Source organism: Lactuca saligna, chromosome 7 (genome assembly GCF_052625555.1).
Source record: "Lactuca saligna cultivar CGN05327 chromosome 7, ASM5262555v1, whole genome shotgun sequence".
In the NCBI taxonomy this organism is placed as follows: Eukaryota; Viridiplantae; Streptophyta; class Magnoliopsida; order Asterales; family Asteraceae; genus Lactuca; species Lactuca saligna.
The window spans coordinates 48611989-48633264 of record NC_136423.1 but is presented as its reverse complement, the minus strand read 5'-3'; the positions used below and the strand labels follow the sequence as shown (position 1 = coordinate 48633264).

At 43.8% G+C, this 21276-nt stretch overlaps 1 pseudogene; it reads right to left on the bottom strand.

Annotated features, from left to right (window-relative positions):
- Positions 1 to 261: 261 nt before the first annotated feature.
- On the bottom strand, positions 262 to 1040 carry LOC145007008 (umecyanin pseudogene; annotated as a pseudogene).
- Between the last annotated feature and the right edge of the window lie 20236 nt (positions 1041 to 21276).

The following is a 21276-nucleotide window of genomic DNA, read 5'->3' as shown; positions in this document are numbered from 1 at the left end:
GGACGATTCAAGTGGAAAAAAAATAAATAAGGATAAAAGTTGCAGATTACCCCAAACCGTAGGGATAGTTTATGTAAATGAATTTCAAAAATTATTAAAAAATAACAACCAATAGACCCCAAATCAATACGATCAACATCAAACAATAAGGACGACCGACACCGGAGCATTTAGTGACAATTTTGCAATAAAATTTAAATTTAAATTTTAACTCACAGGATTGGTTTGTTTGTTTATTTATTTATGGACGAGGATCACAGATTTTAAAGCAAAAATCAAATATTTTTATTTAAAATTATATATGAAAACGAACACATTTGTTTTATTACAAAAAAAAATCATAAAAACACACCACCATACAATCAACCAAAAAAAATCTAGTAAAAGAAAGCTAAGGCAGCGGCCAAGAAAGTGGCGGGTACCACGGCGGAGAAAGATGGGGACGCGTTCCCAGCTGGCGCTGGTGGTGATGGCGGCGGCATCATGCTACCAGCGGGAGCTGGACTGGAGGTAGACGGAGGAGGAGTACCGGCAGTGCCGGCTGCAGCAACGTTGATGGTAAGTTTCTGACCACTCCGGCAATGAGCTCCGACACTACAGATATAGTAGTGGTTGCCGGGAGTCCTCAAGATGACCGTAGCAGGGCCGGTGGTGACGGAGTTAATGGGGCTAGCGATGGTGCATGGGCCGTACGCCGCCTGTGAAACTTCTGTAACGTCATGGAATCCTGTGGTGAAGTTGAAAAGCAAAGAATCGCCGACGGCGAAGGTCTGGCGAGAAGCCCAGGTGGTGTAGGTGTCGGCAGCAGATGGAATGTTCCAACCAAAGGCGTCTGCGACGACGTGCGTTGTCTGCGCCACCGTGGACTGCAACTGGAAAGATGCAACCACCATAACTACCAACACAAACACTAACTTTGAAGCTGCCATTTTTTTTGTGTGTTTAAATCTCAGGTCGCCCACTTTCTTTTGGTAAAAACTTTGCTTTTGGGGATATTCACTCTCTAGTGTTGTGAGCTTGGTGGAGATGAAGGATATCTTGGAGATGTATTTATAAGGGAATGGAAGTTTGACCTTTTCGTTGAACGAGTACGATAAGGTTGACTTTGACTATTGTGAGGTGTAAAGTCCAAATTGTGGTGGGTGAGGAAGTTAGCATGGCCTCAATTGTCCTGTATTAGGTGGGCTTAGACATGTGAGCTTTTCAACTAAACCAATGAAACATGTTAGAAGTTTTGTTGGGATAAATATTTTAATAGGGTTCGTGTTAAATTTATAAAAAAAAAAAACCTATAATGATATTCTGAATAGAAGTTGTAAATGGAAAATAAAAAACAATCAACTTTTATATATCGCTTACATATCCAATCATATAACCAATAAAATACAAAAATAAAGTATCGTCGGAACATATAGGCAATTTAGAAAAGCAATCATCAAAGTTATATCATTTTGGTGATTTACAGAGCATCTACAATGAAAAGTTTAATGAAAAAGTTGAATGAGACGACAAAACTAATTGTTATTTTATGGATAAAAGTTCATCATTATAAGATGTCACTTTGAGATTTAATAGATTTGGAGTTCAATTGACATTGAACATTTCAGTGGGAAAAATGAAAACTTTTCTAACTCTTAAATGAAAATTTAAATTTATTCAATTGTAGGAAAATTTGATAGAGTTTTAAAGAATATAAAATTATAATATGACAATCCATTGAATAATATGAAGTGAATAATGTAACATCCGTATTTCAGGTACAAGTATTTTGTCATTTTACGTTGGGAATTTGGGATTTCATCGCACCACGACGCGTTAAGGGTTGGACAACGGCTTGGGACAAGTCATTAAGTGGCGGGACAGTTAGGCCCTCAATGTGGCGCGGTGGCGGTTATGGATCAAAACCCTAAATCTCAGGCTTTAGGCCTTATTTAAAGGCTCTAAGCCCTAGGGTTGGCTTCATTGGACAGCCTCCCTCCCAGAAAACGCCTCTTACCCAAACATTAATCCCTTCTGTTGCTTGAGAGCTCATTTTGGTGTCTTTCGTGTGTTATTGAAGAAGGTTGTGATCTTTAGTGCAAGAAGAAAGAGTTTCCAGCCTAGTTCCTCTATTTACTTCATCTTCTGGACCTTGGAGAGGTATAACGTCTCCACCTTTATGGTTATACTATTTGGATCTAGGTTATTAGTGACTTTGTGGTCATTTTGGTCCCACAACCTTTGTGTTCTTCGAGTTTGATGAACTCTAGAACCTTTTGGTGCATTATTGTACTTCTGGACCCTTGTTGTTGAAGAAAAAGGGATTTGCTTGGGCATACATGGAGTCCATGCACTTGGAATGACCTCTTGAGTAGCTTTATGGACTTAGGGTTGTAGATCTTGACTTGTGATGTCCAAAGGGATAAAGTTAAAAACTTTATCAATTAAGATCCTTAGGGGAATCATATATATGAGATTTTGAGCTCTAGAGATTAAGTGTTAAGAACTTAAGTCATTAAGACATTTTTTAGCCTAACCATGGTGTGATGGTGTGTAGACCATGACACAGTAAAATATGAGTCCACGCGACTATGTTGGACATTGGTGACTGTGGCGCGAGCTAAGAGTTGGTCGTAGGGCGGAGGTTGTTGAACGTTGATTTTTTGACCGGTTTGACTTTTGGTCAAGCTAAGGGTTTTTGATAGGGGTGTGTATGGGGCTGTTTGGTTCGGTTATTGGTCAAAACCGAACCATAACCATTATGATTGGTTAATGCATTTTGGTAGCCTTGGGTATGGTTAATATTGATTATGGTTAATGTTTTTTGTTGGTTAACGGTTTGGGTTAATGGTTAATATTGGTTAACCATAATGTTCAAATTAATATAAACGGTGAAATTATATTGGCCAAAAAATGAAAAGAGAATACAAAAAAGTCCTCGACGCCAATGTTAATAATCTAGCTTTGAGTAATAGAAAAAATGTGTATATTTGATACTCAGAGTGAGATAACACATAGTCACATTCAAAATAAAAAACATTCAATAAAAATATAAAACATCAAAAATTGACATTAATAATTTCATATATTGATAATTGATATTAACATTAAAATAAGCCAAACATTCATACACGTTCAATACGATTAAATCAAAAACTATAAAAATAAAATAGTCAAACATTCATATTATGTGTTATCTGGATAAAAAACAAAAGTCAATCACTCATATACATTCAATGTTGTGACAACCCGATATTTCGAGACAATGTAATGTAAAACCAATCAAATTTCGGTCAAAATATAACTTTCCTAAAATCTTATTTGGATTAAATAAAGTATTATGAATCGTATCAAGGTTTTCGTACATATAAAGAACCCTAAAATCCGAGTTATAACGAAGAAGTTATGACCAACCGAAGATTCTCGGCAAAACCGGCAACACCGATTAAACGAAAAACGCGAAGTTTCAATACAATAGTTTTTAGCATTAAGTATCTAAATGAAAGTTATAGATAACCTCAAACCATGAGCATACATAAAAAGAACGTCCAAATCTGACTTCGTATGAGGAAGTTATGATTTTTCCAAGATTCGGGTATAGCAGTAGACAGCTAAAAACTCGAAATAGAGATCAAGATACTTTTGACCAAAACAACCTAAATGAGAATCTAAGGTCTCAACATTAGTAGCGCAACGATGAAAAGTCTGACGAAAACGGACATCGGATGAAGAAGTTATGGATTTTTAACGAAATTATCGCATCCCGGCCCGTTAAAAATAAATAATTAAAAATAAAGTCAAAATTAGCCAATGAAGTCTAAACAAGAGTTGTATATCATGTTTTTAGCTACGCGTGCATATAAAGAACATCAAAAACGGAGCTCGTATGCGAAAGTTACGGATTTTACAAGTTCGGAGTCCGAAATCCGAGGCTGTCAGGCTTGCCACGACGTGGCACAAGCTTGCCGCGACCCGGCAAGTGACTGAGGGCGTCCAATCAATGGAAGAGGATAATTTTGACTCCCCACGATGTGGCCATCACTTTCCACGACGTGGCACACCAGAAATGCCCCTATAAATACAACTCTTGGGGTGCCGGGTTTAGGTGCTCCATTCTTCTCTTTCTCGCGCCGAAACTCTGCGTTTAAGCCCCCGAGACCCTCCCAAAGCCCCGGTTTTTCACCTTCAAGTCCCGAAGGAAGGTTTTGTGTTCCCGAGATTCCCGAGAATCCCGAGATTTTCCCGCGTTTTCAACTCTTCCTGTCAAAGTTCTGCTCGATTCTTCTCTAGACTATTTCAAATCGACCACTTCAATCAAGTGAGTTCATACCCCTTAACTAATGTTTTAAACTACTTTTAAATGTTTAATGGGGGGGGGGATACAAGTAGAATCATGCTAGTATTATATCAATCACATGCGACTAATAAGTAGAATTACGCTAGTTATTACATCAATCACATGTGATTAATATACAACATTCAAAAGATTTGGCTACTCATTAGCCGTTTTACCAAACAGTTTCCTTCAAATGACTTTTTATAAACATTTTATATGTTTTAAAATCCTTTTTACACTGTACAGCTTACTCCATACATTACCTTTCAAACTTATTTACAACTGTGTTTCAATCAAATGTTTCCTTATACTCAAAACTGTTTTATCATACTTATGCCTTCAAATTGTGTTATAGATCGACATCAAGTCGATCTTTTCTTAAAATAATATTTATGTTTCAAATGTCTTACAAAATTTATTTATGCTTTTATATTATAAATTGCATGCCTCTATATGTATAGTTATATAAGAAATGTTTAAAAGACTTAGGAAGGCTATCCACCCTATTTCCTTTTCGCGCCTTGAGATGTGGTCTGGTGGGATATTGGGTATTCGTCCAAAAGTCATTTAAATATTAGTTATATATCATGTGTACATATATAGTCATAAAAGGTCTTTCCAGTTCATCCCATGCCCTTAGTTAGTAAGGGTATACATCCATGACCATACGTACCAGTTAGACTGCTAGTAAACTACCATATGGGTAGTTTAGGAAGATACTAGAACGCGATATCATACAATGAGTCAGTTCATTCATGAGTCAATACTTTCTAGAACATTACATATACAACTATACTAGGACGAGAACATATACAACTATACTAGAACGAGAAACATTACCCTTACATTAATACGTTAACAATTGTGATCCACTGTATCAGAGCATGCCTTAAATGTCATGGCCCAAGTTGTAGCCAGAATTCTCTTGGAGGGAGAGCATTGAGTTTGCGTATAGATCTATACTGGATTGACAATCCTACACCTTGCTGCTAGCTACAGCCGGACCTGCAGGTCTGCGGGTGACAAACGTCATTCCGTTATTACGACCGTTCTTTATGTCGTTGTTATCAGTCGATAGTATGGTGCAATTATCACATTATACCTTAATATAAATCCGGTTTAAGGTAGTTAGTAAAGCAGTAGTTCCTATAATACAAAACTACAGTACTACAATGATTTACCCATTACATTTTTAGTGATACCCTCACTTAAACTTTAATGTACAAACTATATTTTGATAATGATAGTTACGCTTGGAAAAATTACACACTTTTGCAAGAAACGAACATTTAGAACAGTTAGGTCTTGGTAGAAGACGCACTTTATATAATAGTAGGAATCATAGGGATTTCTAAGGTTTTTCAAACGTTTACAGTTGTTTTACAAACATTTTCATACTTACAGTTCACTTACAAATTCTTACATACAAATTAAGACACTAAATACTTATGATCTCACCAGCTTCAAAGCTGATACTCGCTTTCAAAATTACTTGTATCCTCAGGTTGAAACGCCCCAAAAATACGACCCAAAAATTTCGTTTTTAATACCATCAAAACTATAATCAGAGTATCATATAAATAAACCATGCGTGATATGCCCCAAAATATAATAAAGTACTGTGCGGAAACTGTAACATACTATATCCAAAAACAACAACTAAATCAAATCCAGACTAAAGCTGAAACGGTGGTGTGTGCGATGCCGTCACCTAGAGCTCTTCCCTTTGCTTGCGGAAGTACCTGAAACCAAAACTGAAACTGTAAGCACGAAGCTTAGTGAGCTCCCCCAACTTACCACATACCATACAACAACATATAAACACATATTGGGCCTTGCCCACTGCATCGGGCCGGGGCCCGGAAACTGCATCGGACCGAAGTCCGGAACTGACTGGAACCTTGTCCCCTGCATCGGACCAAAGTCCGGAACTAACTGCATCGGACCGGAGTCCGGAACTAACTGCATCGGACCGGAGTCCGGAACTGACTGCATCGGACCGAAGTCCGGAACTGGCTGCATCGGACCGAAGTCCGGAACTGACTGCATCGGACCGAAGTCCGGAACTGACTGAGCATAGCATAGCATATCATAACAAACATACTGCATACTGCATCGGGCCGCAACCCGGAACATAAAACACATAACACATAGCACATGAATTATGTCTGAACCATGAAGGCATCAAACATACTAACTACTACATCGGACCGAAGTCCGGAAACTACTATTAACTGGACGGGCCGGCATTGTGGCCTTAGACCCGCCCCTACGGGAAGGAAACTCACCTCGTAAGCTAGCGGATGAGTGTGTGGCTCGGAAAGCTAACGGCTGCTGCTCCCGAATCTCCTCGGCTACAAATCCATAAACACACTCAATCAATCACTAGCGCTACACTCAGGGTAAACTGACTCTTTTACCCTTGGTCAAAGTTGACTTACTCAGGGCTGACTCGCCGAGTCGGGATACCCGACTCGCCGAGTCCTAGACTCTCCGCTCAACTCTTACATGCTGTTACTCGTCGAGTGTGGCATCGACTCGACGAGTACCCTCTGGATCCAAGAACTCAGATGATCTTCATCCGACTCGCCGAGTCAGATGAACAGACTCGACGAGTTGTTCTTGATCCTCAAGAAGATTGCCTTGGACTCGCCGAGTTGTATGAACAAACTCGCCGAGTCCCTCCATCACTGAGTCTACTCTTAACTCGCTGAGTCCACTCCCTAACTCACCTCGTCCACTCGTCACTGAAGAAACTGAAGAACTTGAGACTCGCGACCTGACTCGTCGAGTCGTTCTTCCGACTCGCCGAGTCGCCGCCATGCAACATATTTTTACTCGATTTCTCTTGAATCCAACACATGCAAATGATAGATCTAGGTCCATTAAGCTGTTTTACCACGTAAAGTTTCCAACTTTACGTGCACAACCACATGAATGAGGGAAATAAGACTAAAATATGCACAATAAGGGTAGATCCATGGCTAATAAGCAATGTAACTCCAAAAAGACAGTGGATCTGGACTCTACAACACCCCAACACTCAGATCCAAAGGTATTTCGGCTTAATAACACATTCAAGCAAGCATAAAGCTTGGAACAAGCATCAAATAGCCCTTAAAAGAGCTCTAATGGAAGTTTAAGCATGAAACCAGAAGAGAACTCCGAAAATACCTCAATAAGTTCACACTTGATCTTGGATCTTGGCACTAGAACTCGTTTCCTTGCTTCCTTCTTCTTCTCCTTCTTCACCCCTTCACAAAATGGAACAAGATCACTTATAAGCTCACAAGAGGAAGGTTTAGGGTTTCTCACAGTGCTCTCAGGGGGAAAGTGACGAGATGGAGGCTATAATGGGGTTTAAATAGTGAGCAAACCTGGGGAGTTAGGGTTTCACCCAGACGGACGGACTCGCCGAGTCCAGGATATGGACTCGCCGAGTCGCCGGCTCCCGCGTGCACAAGATGCGCGACCCGACTCGGCGAGTCAGGCTAGAACTCGCCGAGTCCCTCTTGAAAACTTAGCCCAAATCAAATTAATTAACATACCGGAAACGGGTCGTTACAATTCTCCCCCACTTGTTTCAGACTTCGTCCTCGAAGTCTGCTACGGCTGGATCTGCGAATAACTCCGGGTAGTGCGTTCTCATTTCTTCTTCAGCCTCCCATGTCCATTCAGACCCCTTCCGATGCTGCCACTGCACCTTTACCAGCTGAATTACCTTGTTCCTCAAGGTCTTGGTCTTCCGTTCCAAAATTGCTATCGGCTTCTCGATATAATTCAAGCCGCTATCGACCTGGATATCCTCCAAGGGAACGACCGCTGTCTCGTCCACTAAACACTTCCTCAACTGCGACACGTGGAAGGTGTTGTGTATCAAACTGAGCTCCTCAGGAAGATCTAACCGGTAAGCAACCCGACCCACCCGGGCCAAAACCCTGAAAGGACCAATAAATCTGGGGCCCAATTTGCCCCTCTTCCGGAACCTGATGACACCTTTCCAAGGTGAGACTTTCAGAAGAACCATGTCTCCCACCTGGAACTCCAAGTCTGAACGCCTCTGGTCGGCGTAGCTCTTCTGCCGACTCTGCGCAGTCTGCAGTCTACTACGGACCTGCTGGATCAGTTCCGTCGTCTTGAGCACCACTTCGGTGCTCCCCATGACCCGCTGACCGACCTCGCCCCAACAAATCGGGGTCCTGCACTTCCTGCCATATAACATCTCAAAAGGAGGTCGATCAATGCTCGCATGATAGCTGTTGTTATACGAGAATTCCGCTAAGGGAAGATACGTATCCCAACAGCCCCCAAAATCCAGAACACATGCCCTAAGCATGTCCTCGAGAGTCTGAATCATCCTCTCGCTCTGCCCGTCAGTCTGAGGATGAAAAGCGGTGCTGAAATGGAGACGAGTACCCATCTCGTCGTGAAACCGCTTCCAGAATCTGGACGTGAAGCGAACATCTCGGTCCGACACTACCGATACCGGCACTCCATGACGTGCCACAATCTCTCGCACATAGATATCGGCTAACCTTTCCGCCGATATACTCTCCTGGATCGGAATAAAATGGGCACTCTTCGTCAACCGATCCACCACTACCCATATCGAATCTACTCCACGTGCGGTCCTGGGAAGTTTGGTGATAAAATCCATGGTGATGTCCTCCCATTTCCACACGGGAATATCCAACGGCTGCATCTTGCCGTGAGGTCTCTGGTGCTCCGCCTTGACCTTCCGGCAGGTCAAGCACCTCTCAACGTACCAAGCGACGTCCCGCTTCATGCAGGGCCACCAATAATCAGGTCGAAGATCTCGATACATCTTCGTCGCCCCTGGATGGATAGAAAATCGAGACTTATGAGCCTCGTCCATCAATACCTGCCGTACCCCACCCCAGTACGGTACCCACACCCTACCATGAAGCGTCATCAAACCCCGACTGTCGTAGTCGAACGAAGCTACTCGACCCACTATCCTCTCGCACTTTTGCCTCTCCTCCTTGAGACCCTCCATCTGAGCCTCCTTGATCCGCTCCAACAAAGGAGTGATTACCGTCATCCTCATACACAAATCCCTGATAGGGGCCGCCGACACCTTACGGCTCAGGGCATCGGCCACCACGTTGGCCTTCCCTGGATGATACAGGATCTCACAGTCATAGTCCTTCAGCACGTCCAACCATCTCCTCTGTCTCATATTCAAACTCGGCTGATCCATAAGGTATCGTAAACTCTTGTGGTCCGTGTAGATAGTACAGCGGACCCCATACAGGTAATGCCTCCAAATCTTGAGGGCAAAAACAACTGCCCCCAGCTCCAAGTCGTGGGTAGGGTAATTAGCCTCGTGAGGCTTCAACTGTCTCGAGGCATAAGCCACCACATGGCCTCGCTGCATCAACACTGCTCCCATACCTGTGATCGAAGCATCACAATAGACCACGAAATCCTCAACACCCTCTGGCAAGGTAAGGATCGGAGCCTCGCACAATCTCTGCCTGAGAGTCTCGAACGCCGCCTGCTGCTCAGGCCCCCAACGAAAGACTACCGACTTCTTGGTTAGTCGGGTGAGCGGCACTGCTATCTTGGAGAAATCCTGAATAAACCTCCGATAATACCCTGCCAATCCTAGGAAGCTCCGAATCTCAGATGGAGACCTCGGGACCTCCCACTGCATCACGGCCTCAATCTTGGCCGGGTCAACCAAAATACCCTTCTGATTAACGAGATGCCCAAGAAACTGCACCTCGCGTAACCAGAACTCGCACTTGGAGAACTTAGCGAACAGTCTCTCCCTCCTCAAAGTCTCCAACACCTCCCGCAGGTGCTCCTCGTGCTGTCCCTGCGTCTTGGAATACACCAAGATGTCATCGATGAACACTATCACTGACCGATCCAGCATCGGTCTGCACACGCGGTTCATGAGATCCATGAACGCGGCTGGGGCATTGGTGAGCCCAAATGGCATCACCACAAACTCATAATGACCATACCGGGTCCTGAAAGCAGTCTTCTGTACATCCTCATCCCTGACCCGCATCTGGTGGTAACCGGAGCGTAGGTCGATCTTGGAGAACCAAGACGCTCCCTGGAGCTGATCAAACAAGTCATCTATCCTCGGAAGTGGGTAACGGTTCTTCACCGTTACCTTGTTCAACTCCCGGTAATCAATACACATCCGATGCGAACCGTCTTTCTTCCTCACAAATAAGATCGGCGCTCCCCAAGGCGAACTGCTCGGTCGAATGAAACCCTTGTCTAACAGCTCCTGAAGCTGTGTAGACAACTCCTGCATCTCAGGGGGAGCAAGTCGATATGGTGCTTTGGCTATCGGAGCCGCACCAGGAACCAGGTCGATCCTGAACTCAACCTGCCTCTCAGGAGGTATCCCCGGCAAATCCTCGGGAAACACATCCGGGTAATCTCGAACAATAGGAACATCATCGATCGTCGTCTTGCCCTTATCCCGGGCATCCAAGACGTAGGCTACATAACCGGCGCAACCCTGCTGAACGTAGCGCCTCGCCCTAGCGGCAGAGCAGAAGGTCAATCCTCGCTGGGGCCTCTCGCCCTGAACCACTATCTCTCCCCCACTGGGAGTGCGAATCCTCACTAGCTGAAGCTCACAATCAATCACTGCCCCATTGGGGCTTAGCCAATCCATTCCCACAATAACTTTATTCCCGCGCAGGGGAATCGGAACCAAATCCACTGAAAACTGCTCCTCAAATATCTGAAGGGAACACCCTCTATATACTTTGTCGACCCTCACGGTCCTATCATCTGCTATCTCAACCTCTAATGGACAATCCAGTTCCCCCGGAGCTCTGCTAAATCTCTTGCTAAGCGCAAGCGATACAAATGATCGGGTGGCCCCCGAGTCAAACAATACCAAAGCAGGGATGCCGTTCACCGAGAACGACCCTAAATAAAGCGTACCATCAAATAATATTCAAACGATATATTAATAATTAAAAGATGAAAGAAATATACATACCCGTCACCACATCAGGAGTCGCTCGCGCCTCCTCTGCTGTCATCTGAAATGCCCTGCTCTTCGCCACCGGCGCATCAGCTCGGCCCTGACGGCCATCCGTGATCCTCAAAGTAGCAGGGGCGGGTGCATGCACCTTCCCTGCTGCAGCTAAACTGGGACACTAGGACCTTTTGTGTCCCCTCTGATTGCACTGAAAGCAAATCAGACCCGATGCTGTAACCGTAGTGGCAGGGGCTGTACAATCCCTACTCATATGCCTGGTCCGACCGCACTTGTAGCAGCCGGAACTCCCTGCCTTGCATGCCCCCTCGTGCAACCTCCCACACTTGCCACATCGACCGTGGCTCTGCTGACCCCTGGACCTGTGATCTGAAACCTTGGGCTTTTTTCCCACACTGCCTGCACCCGAAACCGCCTCCGGTTTCCTCTTCCTCTCCATCTCGAGATCAATCTCCCTCTCTCTGGCTCTAGCAATCATGTCGTCCAGTGTTTTGCAACTGGACCGGCTCACAAACATATGAATGTCGCTCCGCAACATCTCGTGATAACGGGCCTTCTTCATCTCCTCATCTGCTGCATACTGAGGAACAAGAAGGGCCCGCTCCCTGAACTTGGCGGTGATCTCCGCCACTGTCTCGGTAGTCTGGGTAAGATCCTGGAACTCCCTGGCTAACTGTTGCACCTCAATGACCGGTGCGAACTCCGCTCTGAACCTGGTGGAGAAATCAGCCCAGGTCATGGCATCCAATGCCGCATCATCCCCGATGGTATGTCCTACCTCCTCCCACCAGTCACGTGCCCTGTCCTTCAGGAGACAGGACGCCAATCTGACCTTGTCCCCCTCGGGACATCTGCTAGTGCGGAATGCGTTGGCCACATCCGCCAACCACCTGGTACTCGCTATGGGGTCCCGTGCCCCGTGATAGTCAGGAGCCCCGCATGCCCTGAACTCCCTGAAAGTGAGTGTGCGCGACCCCATCACGGCCGCCATCTCAGTACGGAAGGTACTCAGTCTCTCATCCATCATCTCCAAAATGCCCTCCTTGATCGAACCGAAGATCACAGGAGTCTGCTCAAGTATGATGCGAGTAATCTCAGAAGAAAGGAACTCTCTGGTCTGCTCATCCATCTGTCCGACCTCCGGGTCGGATCCCGATCCTGATCCTCCTCCGGCATCTGAACTGCCGGCTGCTGGCCTCGGACGCAAAACTACCATTCTGAAACATATCATAACAACATCAGAACATTGAAATATTTCAAGGGATCATGATACGACTACTAGCTTCCTGGTCTAATCTTGGCCTTCCTTGATTCGAGTACGGATCCTCTGCTTCCAGTAGTATGGGCCCCTACTACCTTCCACATCTATCCGTACTTTCCTCAAGAACTGCCTCGACTTCCCCAAGTCACTTCTACCGCTGCTATTCTCTGCTACTCTCACCCTAGGCTTGCCCTAGAGAAAACTCGAGCTCAATACGACTGGTCCTCAGCTGCTGTAGGTCTCCTTGCACTGCCAGTTAGCCATCACCTGAACACCATCACATGTGATGAGGATCGGATAATCCTTCAAGTAAAAGATCCATCCCTACAACGGTTGGACTCAAACAAGAGCTGCGCAGTAGGGCCAGTTCCAGCACTCTGGGATTATTCAAACCTGATTACATGTGGTGTGACGTGTCCACCTAATGGCTAACTCCCATTACTCGGAATCCCACTAAGCATAAAGCAAGCAGCATTCGGACAAGGGAAACAGACTCACGCAAGCTATTCTTATAACAAGAAACTGCACTAGCATAGGATGCTAAGCTCATACTATCAGGCATAACCTAAACAGGCTATCCTACTGCTGTCTACTCAATTCTAGCATGCAATATTCATAGAGCTGTAACACATAAGCAGGCACATAAGGCATTCTCCTACACCCTTAGTCCTATTCTAGCATGTTGTTCTACTAAACTGAAATTGAACAAATAACTTGTATGGGTAATTTGGGAGTACTTACTTGAGCTCGGTTGACCGCATGCACACACCTCTATCTTAAAACAATTCTTTTCCTTCTAAGTGTTTTCAAAATTCTTTTGTAAAAACATTTTATTAAAAATCTTTTATTTCCCCTTAGTTTGAGTTCAGATACACCCGAGAGTGTATCCGAATCCCTCAAACCAGGGCTCTGATACCAACTTGAAACGCCCCAAAAATACGACCCAAAAATTTCGTTTTTAATACCATCAAAACTATAATCAGAGTATCATATAAATAAACCATGCGTGATATGCCCCAAAATATAATAAAGTACTGTGCGGAAACTGTAACATACTATATCCAAAAACAACAACTAAATCAAATCCAGACTAAAGCTGAAACGGTGGTGTGTGCGATGCCGTCACCCAGAGCTCTTCCCTTTGCTTGCGGAAGTACCTGAAACCAAAACTGAAACTGTAAGCACGAAGCTTAGTGAGCTCCCCCAACTTACCACATACCATACAACAACATATAAACACATATTGGGCCTTGCCCACTGCATCGGGCCGGGGCCCGGAAACTGCATCGGACCGAAGTCCGGAACTGACTGGGACCTTGTCCCCTGCATCGGACCAAAGTCCGGAACTAACTGCATCGGACCGGAGTCCGGAACTGACTGCATCGGACCGGAGTCCGGAACTGACTGCATCGGACCGGAGTCCGGAACTGACTGCATCGGACCGAAGTCCGGAACTGGCTGCATCGGACCGAAGTCCGGAACTGACTGCATCGGACCGAAGTCCGGAACTGACTGAGCATAGCATAGCATATCATAACAAACATACTGCATACTGCATCGGGCCGCAACCCGGAACATAAAACACATAACACATAGCACATGAATTATGTCTGAACCACGAAGGCATCAAACATACTAACTACTACATCGGACCGAAGTCCGGAAACTACTATTAACTGGACGGGCCGGCATTGTGGCCTTAGACCCGCCCCTACGGGAAGGAAACTCACCTTGTAAGCTAGCGGATGAGTGTGTGGCTCGGAAAGCTAACGGCTGCTGCTCCTGAATCTCCTCGGCTACAAATCCATAAACACACTCAATCAATCACTAGCGCTACACTCAGGGTAAACTGACTCTTTTACCCTTGGTCAAAGTTGACTTACTCAGGGCTGACTCGCCGAGTCGGGATACCCGACTCGCCGAGTCCTAGACTCTCCGCTCAACTCTTACATGCTGTTACTCGTCGAGTGTGGCATCGACTCGACGAGTACCCTCTGGATCCAAGAACTCAGATGATCTTCATCCGACTCGCCGAGTCAGATGAACAGACTCGACGAGTTGTTCTTGATCCTCAAGAAGATTGCCTTGGACTCGCCGAGTTGTATGAACAAACTCGCCGAGTCCCTCCATCACTGAGTCTACTCTTAACTCGCTGAGTCCACTCCCTAACTCACCTCGTCCACTCGTCACTGAAGAAACTGAAGAACTCGAGACTCGCGACCTGACTCGTCGAGTCGTTCTTCCGACTCGCCGAGTCGCCGCCATGCAACATATTTTTACTCGATTTCTCTTGAATCCAACACATGCAAATGATAGATCTAGGTCCATTAAGCTGTTTTACCACGTAAAGTTTCCAACTTTACGTGCACAACCACATGAATGAGGGAAATAAGACTAAAATATGCACAATAAGGGTAGATCCATGGCTAATAAGCAATGTAACTCCAAAAAGACAGTGGATCTGGACTCTACAACACCCCAACACTCAGATCCAAAGGTATTTCGGCTTAATAACACATTCAAGCAAGCATAAAGCTTGGAACAAGCATCAAATAGCCCTTAAAAGAGCTCTAATGGAAGTTTAAGCATGAAACCAGAAGAGAACTCCGAAAATACCTCAATAAGTTCACACTTGATCTTGGATCTTGGCACTAGAACTCGTTTCCTTGCTTCCTTCTTCTTCTCCTTCTTCACCCCTTCACAAAATGGAACAAGATCACTTATAAGCTCACAAGAGGAAGGTTTAGGGTTTCTCACAGTGCTCTCAGGGGGAAAGTGACGAGATGGAGGCTATAATGGGGTTTAAATAGTGAGAAAACCCGGGGAGTTAGGGTTTCACCCAGACGGACGGACTCGCCGAGTCCAGGATATGGACTCGCCGAGTCGCCGGCTCCCGCGTGCACAAGATGCGCGACCCGACTCGGCGAGTCAGGCTAGAACTCGCCGAGTCCCTCTTGAAAACTTAGCCCAAATCAAATTAATTAACATACCGGAAACGGGTCGTTACACAGGTCATCATAGACAGGTACCGATGCAAGGAGAAAGGAAGATGGAGCTTGTTCAAGACTTATCTTTCATTTTGATTTATGCTTTAGTGTTTATCAAAATTTGACAGAATACAATTGTATAATAATTATTTTATTAATGCAATGGATGATGTTGTTGCTTGTTTACTACTTTACATTGTTGTTGATATTATACATGACGTCCTCCGCCCCAGAACGTTTCCGCCGTTCTCGGTTTTGGGGTGTGATAGATTGGTATCAAAGCATTGTTTATAGTGAATTAAGTATATCAACCCATAAAAGATATACTAACTATAAATACATAAGGGATTAAAAATACTCTGACCAAGAGTTTATACTTTAAATAGTAAAATATTTAAGTGAGTATACGTGCTGCATTCATACTAAAATCAGTGTCACTAGGACAGTACAAACGAATTACGATTGTTGGACAACACAAGTAGGCTTAGAGACATATGGTCAAAACTGGGAAGATATAGCCTGATCACCTATATTATCCGAGGGTTGACTAGCATGTGCCTAAGCTTAAGTGTGTGGTTGCAACAACGCTAAAATCTTACCATCCCTACCACAATGAGAACAATAGAACATAACATTAAATTTTAAAATACTATAGGAGTATTTGGTGTTACTAGAAGTACTTTATACTTGAGAACTAAAACGGGATCTTCATTTCTAAGTTGATAGTTGCTAACTGGATACACAAAGGCTATATGTAATTAGGATGTTATAGACTTAGAATCTGTGATAAGTTTGCCTTACCCCTATTATGTGTGAATTTGGAAATTAAGGTCACTTATTCGAAGGTCTATCCTGTTTAGATTACACATAGCTGGTATGCACTTCACAAATAGCGATGTAACTAATGAAGGTTTTCTAAATAATTATCTAGATAGCTCGTCTAATAATTATTCTCTTACCCTTAAATTCTCGCATAGAAAACATAACTGGACTCCATCCCCTCGACAACCAGTACCTTCCAAATGAAGTCATAGCTGGTTGGTTTGGAGAATAACCAGAGAATGATCATCCTTTTCCTCTTGAATGATCACCATGATGAAGACTTTTCGTATGATGCTAACTCCGAAGCAGAGGTTGAAAACCTACCCTGAGCAGCTCCCTTTCCAATTCCTAACCCTCGTCTGGCTTTTTCCTGGCCCGACCCTGAGTGAGTGGAATGCTTGGAAATATGGAGCCAAGGACAAGATCAATCTATGCTATTTGATGGCGACCGAAGCTTTTCCGACTTGAGCAATGCGGGCTCAGCAGATAGAGTCTTGCCAATCTTGGTCCGCAGAATGGCCCGAAAGGAGATTCAAGGCAGGACAACCCTAAATCAGATTACAGAAGTAGTCGCCTATGCTAGAATGCATACCCTCCGTACCGTTCGTCTAGAAGAAGCTCACGAGAGGTTAGAGAGAAACCATGAAACCCTGCTGCAAGCACTGACTGAATCACGAGCTGAAGTCATAGGGCTCCGAGTATGCCAGTTGGTGTATGAAAGACACTTACTTGACATGGAACGTCAATTGGCTGAACTAAGAGTTCACTAGAGTGATGACCGTCGCCAGTAGTAGACGCTTTACTTTATTTCCTTATAAAGAAGAATCGTTATTTTCTGTCTATACCTGATGTGGCATTTTCTAGGAAATTTTCTTGTTCCGTAAGTACTTTAGCTAGGTCTTTAGGCTGTCAGGAACTATCTTCTGCGGATATGATGTAAGACCTTTACAAGGTCATTTTCCAGAATCCTTACATCATCGTTATTTTCTGTCTATACCTGATGTGGCATTTTCTAGGAAATTTTCTTGTTCCGTAAGTACTTTAGCTAGGTCTTTAGGCTGTCAGGAACTATCTTCTGCGGATATGATGTAAGACCTTTACAAGGTCATTTTCCAGAATCCTTACATCGTGAATATCAAAGATATTGACAGCCGGCTAACTTCTGTGTCATTCTTCATTCAAGTACTCTTATCATACTTTCATTGGAGTCTATATGAAACATGCTTTAGTCAAGTGATTGGACTATAGCGATTTATCTCCGGAGACACTTCCAAGTCTCTTTCCGTGGTTGGATCTTGTTATTCACCAACCCATGATACCTCAGCTCGAACGACAAACGTCTTGCAACCATTCTACGAACATACTCCTATTCCGTACTAGGACTGCATCATAGGGATGTAGGTCAAACCTTCGCGAACATATTTTCATTCTTTACTAGGATTGTATCATAGGGATGCAGGTCAAACTTTCGAGATCATACTCTTACTCTTTTCAAAAACCATCTAAGTACATCAAGGTTCAACCAGAATCGCTCACAAAATCTTTATTCTTTCGTGTTAACAAAATCATGTCGTCGTCCGGAAACAACCAGCCAAGCAACGAGACCTCTACTTTTCCTATGGACGCCGCTACCTTTCAAATGGCAGTTACAGCTGCTGCAGTGGCTGCTGTAACCCCGGTTCTTGCGCACCGTAGCGCTAACAGCACAGTCAATGCTACTAATGGGAATGAAGTTTCCAATCGTGGTATCCATCCAAGAAGTCACCAAACGGTAACGGCCTCAGGCCTGCAAAGCCAAAAACCAAAGAACAAGAAATGGAAGCGTCAAACTCAGAAAGAACGCGAGAAACCCCGAAAACTTTCCATGCAACAACAGCAAGCGGAAACCTCTGCCATCCCAGTACCGAGCAGACCATACAAAGGAACACTCCCGAAGTACGACCGGTGAAATTACCACCACGAGGGAATCTGCCGAGCCTTGCAATGCAAAAACTGCAACAAAAAGGGGCACACCAAGCGTTACTACAAGAGCCTATCAAAACCGATCAACAATTCGCCCAACACCGATGGGAACCAGACTTGCTATCATTGTGGAGAGTTTGGGCACTATAAGAGAGATTGCCCGAAAAAGGAAAGAACCCGCATCCCCATAACTCCTACTCGACGTTTCACTTCCACCACCAATGTGGGTACTGTCCATATATGTTACCAATGCGGTGAAATTGGACACCTCCAGAAGGATTGACCGATAACACAAAACTCTGGCGCAGACGGGAATATTCTTAGGATCACAGCCGCAGGAGAGCCTACTCCGGAACCACGTTAAATGTAATTTAGGTGTTTCGTTGTAACAAACTTATAAACTATCTAAAACTAGTGCAACTAGAGTCTTACCTTTTGCTAGATCCTGTCTGTATAGGAATTCTCGTGCTGCGTATACTTGCCTTTTGTTGTATATCTTATTCGCAGCAATAGTCTTATGGTAAATCTAAAGTACTGTAACTCTGTTCATGGTTGCACGGTTGTGCTTTGTCTGTAAACGTCTTATGTTCAAATCCAACGTCTTTAAGTTTCAGTATGATTTCGACATTATCATACGAATTGATTCAGTTTGATCCTCACGAAAACAGCTTCATACGTACATCTCTTTCTTCTAGATCACTTTTCCAGCGAAACCGTCACATCAGAACGCCGAAGTACTCATTCCAGGAGTACCTATTAGTTATTTTCTTTCCGAAGAAATCCCCGAAGTACCACTCGTGCAGTACGTCAAGTTTAATCCAGGGATTCATGCGGTTGATCTATCATTGAAGAATGTATGCATAAGAGTGATATATAATCAAGGTTCTACAAGTTTAGAATTGATGATTCCACTTTAAATTCTTTTTCCCCGATGGGATGTGAACTTAAAGAAGAACCAGTTATTCGACTACCTTTCAACCTTAATTATATATGACTCGTATACACGAAAGGGTGATTGTGAAACTAGGTATGAATTCTAATATGAACTTCAGGACGGAGAACTGCCTAAGTACGAGTAATCACATCATCATGAGAACAAGCATAGAACCCAGTACGACTCCCGTAAACAGATCACCTTATAGTTTAAACACCCACGAAGATACAAGAACAGTTTGGACAACTTAGCGAACTACACATAAATAGAATTAGAAGACTAGGTTTCTCACCCTAGAGAACCTCGGTCATATTCTTCCAGAGATCGACGGATCGCATTGCATGTACCTCGGTTATCGAAGACTCCGTCGAGATTTTTCATTAGAAATCGTTATATCTGCCGTGCGTAGACAAAATGGTTGAGCAAACGCAAAGAAAGAAACTACTTCCAGGAATGGATCCGGGATCCGAATATCACCAGTTCGAGTGTTACGGAAAGATGTCCGGAAGACTATCTCCTGAACTCGATGCGGACACTTCGAGTTCGTAGTGATACCCTTCGGATAGGACCAATACGCCCATAGCTTTTATGAGCTAAACGAGTAGGGTACGTCTTTCTTACCTGGATCAGTTCGTCATTTCTCCATGTAATGACTTACTTATCTACCCTTGTAGTAAGAAGGAACCCATGGGAAAACATTTCCTTTAGAGGAACTTTTAGCGATGTTCTCAAAGCACGAGTTTTGAAATTGAAGAGTCAAATTTCTAAAGACACACTGTTAGTAATGTGAGAAATTATGAGCACTCTTGCAATTTGTCAAAACCGTTGAGCATTTATCGACACCAGAGACGCCAACAGTTTCTCACCAGATTCTAGGTCTTACCGACCTACCGCCTTAGTTCATTCAGAACTCCTCGCAAGCTACAGAAACTCATACGACTTTGACCCAGCAAGGGGTGGCCTTTGACTGGGAAGTTACGCAAGAAAAGGAACCTTTGAGATTCCAAGTAAGTGACCAAGTTCTTTAGGATAACTCACTCTGGGAATGGCTTAATACGCTTCGTAAAGTGTGGAAAGCTAAATCCAAGGTAGACAGGACCTCCAAGATTCTTATCAGAATCGGTCATGTGCCTCACACAAACTAGACCTACTCCGCGAACTCAGTAACGTACTTTCTACTCTTCGCATCTCGATCGTGAAACCATACCTTTCCGTTAGGACTCTTGCAAGTCCACTCGTCGAGATCCTCGCCTTCGTATTAGAACCGTAGTGACCCTCGACCGAGAGGTCAAGCAGACTAAGAAACGCCATCGCCAGTTAGTGAAGGTTCGTTGGAATGCCAACCAAGAACCCGTTATCACTTAGGTGCACTAGAACCAATCGATTAGGAAGTTTCCTCCTCACGACTCGATCATTCGTGCATACTTCCTTGCTTAAATTCTAATTTCGGGACGAAATTCCTTCTAACGGGGGGATAATGTGACAACCCGATATTTCGAGACAATGTAATGTAAAACCAATCAAATTATGGATCAAAATCCTAAAGAACATCGAAAACGGATTATAAACATTTTATATGTTTTAAACTCCTTTTTACACTGTACAACTTACTCCGTACATTACCATTCAAACTTATTTACAACTGTGTTTCAATCAAATGTTTCCTTATACTCAAAACTGTTTTATCATACTTATGCCTTCAAATTGTGTTATAGATCGACATCAAGTCGATCTTTTCTTAAAATAATATTTATGTTTCAAATGTCTTACAAAATTTATTTATGCTTTTATATTATAAATTGCATGCCTCTATATGTATAGTTATATAAGAAATGTTTAAAAGACTTAGGAAGGCTATCCACCCTATTTCCTTTTCGCGCCTTGAGATGTGGTCTGGTGGGATATTGGGTATTCGTCCGAAAGTCATTTAAATATTAGTTATATATCATGTGTACATATATAGTCATAAAAGGTCTTTCCAGTTCATCCCATGCCCTT